Source organism: Athene cunicularia (genome assembly GCF_003259725.1).
Source record: "Athene cunicularia isolate RWA chromosome Z unlocalized genomic scaffold, athCun1 chrZ_part1, whole genome shotgun sequence".
Lineage (NCBI taxonomy): Eukaryota > Metazoa > Chordata > Aves > Strigiformes > Strigidae > Athene > Athene cunicularia.
The window spans coordinates 35415313-35418241 of record NW_020799142.1 but is presented as its reverse complement, the minus strand read 5'-3'; the positions used below and the strand labels follow the sequence as shown (position 1 = coordinate 35418241).

Genomic DNA, 2929 nt, shown 5'->3' with positions numbered 1-2929 from the left:
GGCCGGGATTCAGCCCCGGGTGTGAGGGTGCGGGGAGGGGGGGGACACGGTGCAGGTGCAGCTGTGGGGGACCCCCCGCAGAACCCCTGCGCTTGCATCTGCGCTGCCGAGCGGCCCCCCCCCCCTCCTCAGTCCCCACACACCCACCCACCCGCTTCCCGCCCTTGCCACGCACGGTGACGTCCCGGCCTTCGTCTGGGCAGCGGGGAGATGCCGAGAAAGAGGAGGGACGTGGGGACAGCGTGTCCCACCGCCCCGCTACCAGCCACCACGCGAGGAGGAGCAGCTTCCCCGCCGTCCCGCCCAAGCACGGCCCAAAAGGAACTCGTCGGCCACGGAAAGGCTCAAGGAGGAGCGTTTAAACCTGTGGGTTTGGTAAAAAAGGGCGGTGTGCTGAACCCCGAGGGAACGGCGCCGACGGGCAGGGGACTCGAGAGCACCTCCAACCTAACGGATGCGTAAAACGCTCCGGTAGCGCATTATTTCAGCCTTTTCTGCGTCGTCCTTTCAGCATCTTTATGTCACCAGGAACAGCACGAGGCTGATCAGGTGTAACTTAACCACGTGCTTATGGTATAAAAACATTGCCCCAACGCGACACAGGTCAATGTGTCACCTCCGCAGCGCAACACGGCAAGCACAGGACGCCCGGGGACGTGCCCATGTTGTCACAATCCGCTTCCTTCAGCGTTAATAAGGGGTTTTTTTACAGCCCTCCTGGTGCATTTTCCCTTTGCACCGCTGGTACGGGCAGAGAAACCAGGTGGGGTTGCCTAGAAAGAATCTGTGCTGGGATTTTGTGCTGTAATTGCGATGTTTTGGTAGATATATACCAAATTTCTTCCATTCTCCTCTCACTTCTCTCCTCTTAGATCCCAGCAGCAAACTCCAGAAGAAGGTGAGGAAATATTTTGAGAAATCCAAGAAAACAAAACCCCATCTCTCTTAGGCCAGGAGGGGAGGAAGGAGGGAATGAGTCCCTGCTGTTCCAGCAGGATTTTGAAGACCAGAGAATTTGGGAAGGGCCTCATGCTGTGGGCTGCTGAGCCCCCTCCTCGGTCAGCCGGGGGTGCTGCCACGGCCGGAGTTGTGACGGAGCGGCAGAAGGTCACGGCAAAAGGATGCGGGAAGGGAGGGACGGCCCCCACGTTCCGGATCCTGCCAGGAACAAGAGGAGCAAGGCCAGGGAAGGTGCCCGCTGGATGGCAAGCTGGCAGCCACCAACTGAACCGAGTAACGGGGAAACAGCCAGGAAGATGAGTAAAAAAGCCAGTATTCCTCTAAGTCTGGGTCATGTGGATAATCTCATCCTTCTTACACAAATCCTGGAGTGCAGTTATTAAAACGGACCCGCCGGGGGTGGAGGAGAGGCTCTGAATGCCCAGATGTGAAGAATTTGCCCCAGATGTGAAGAATTTTTTGCCCCAGCTGAGCGCCCGGGCCCTGCGCTCAGACGGCCCCTGCACACGTGTCCCACCTTGCGTCCCACCAGCCTTTTCCGCCCAGCTTCTCCCTCCTGTTTAAGGCAAAGAGAGAAGCAAACCCCAGCTCTGCTCCCCAAAGCCGGGTCTGTTTTAGGAGATGCCAGAGCCGAGCTTTTCAAGGTTTCTTCAGCTCCCCTGCTATGTACCTGCGTGCGCCGCTGCCTGGAGGGGACACAAACCCCAGGGCAAAGGGCTCCTTCGGGTGCTGGCTAAGCACGAGAGCGAGTTGCATCCTATTTACCTTGCACAGACATGAAGATGGGACACGGTTTTGGGAGCACGTGCCCTGGCCATTTTCTGATCTTGGTTTTGGAGGATCCCAAATCCAGCTGGAATAACCCGCGGAGCCCTAGACGATGCAATTTGTAAATGCCACTTTTGGAACCACTGCAGCTCAAGGTAACACTTATTCTCCAATGGTTTTGTACATTAATATTCTCTCCTTCCTCCCTAGGAAGAGGTTCACATTCAGATACTTGTGCACCATAGACTGAATACAGTATAAATATCTAATTATACAGATGCTATGTGAATAAATCAGATCCTAAAAGCCACAGGCTCTAAAAAGCTACTTTAAACCAGCCCAATGTGGATACATCTGCTTTAATATTACAGACTACCTATTGATGGCAATCCTCATCAGCCCAATAATCCTCTGCTTTGTTTCCAGGCTTGTCTGCCAGGAGGAAGCAAACCTTGTTCCCAGCACTGAACTAGCTCCTCTCTCTCTCGTTGTGACAAACTCCGGCAGATTTAAGCGGGTGCAGCTTTGGGGTGGCCCCGACGGTTGGTTATTGCCCCAGAGGGTCTGTCCTGCAGCTGGCAGCACCTCAGCCTGCTCTGAGGGACTCGGGACCGACCCGGAGAGCACCCACAGCCACGCCGGTGGGGAATTTTCAAATCGTTTCAACCAAAATGCATTGGCAGGTTTTTTTCTAAATGGCCCTGGTCGCTCAGGCGTGACTTGTGCGTGTCAGTAAGAGCGTCAATCCCTCCAAAGCCTTGTTGGTTTGGGGGGACCCAGTGCGTTCGACGTTGCGGAGCAGGTTGGAAGGAAACTGCCCTTTCCACAGCGGCTGATTCGGTGACCTAACTGCACATGCTCCTGTCGTTGGCCCAAGTGGGTGCTGGGACTGAGGTTGGAAGCTGGGAATATGGCAAAAGAGTTGGTCTGAGAGTGCCAGAATAAACCATAGAACATCTCTGCAAGCGTCCGCCAAGTTTAATCTGCAACACATCAAACTTCTCCTCCTTTTACCTCAAATGCTATACAGGCTGTATTTACGCGATAGCACACGAAGTTAATAACACAATAAAACCCTAGATCAAAACTAGCTATTGAAAAGCAAACCAGCATCTCATGTTTGTTTTCCAGATAAGCCGATTTTAACCCATGATGGGGCTGAGCACTCAACGCCCCCCCCCACCCCCCCCCCCCCCCCCCC

The 2929-nt window shown here is 54.6% G+C and overlaps 1 protein-coding gene across 1 annotated transcript in view; it reads right to left on the bottom strand.

The window, feature by feature from the left end:
• The window catches only part of TCF4 (transcription factor 4), a 210418-nt gene that overhangs the window by 53852 nt on the left and 153637 nt on the right, over window positions 1–2929 (bottom strand). The window lies entirely within an intron of this gene.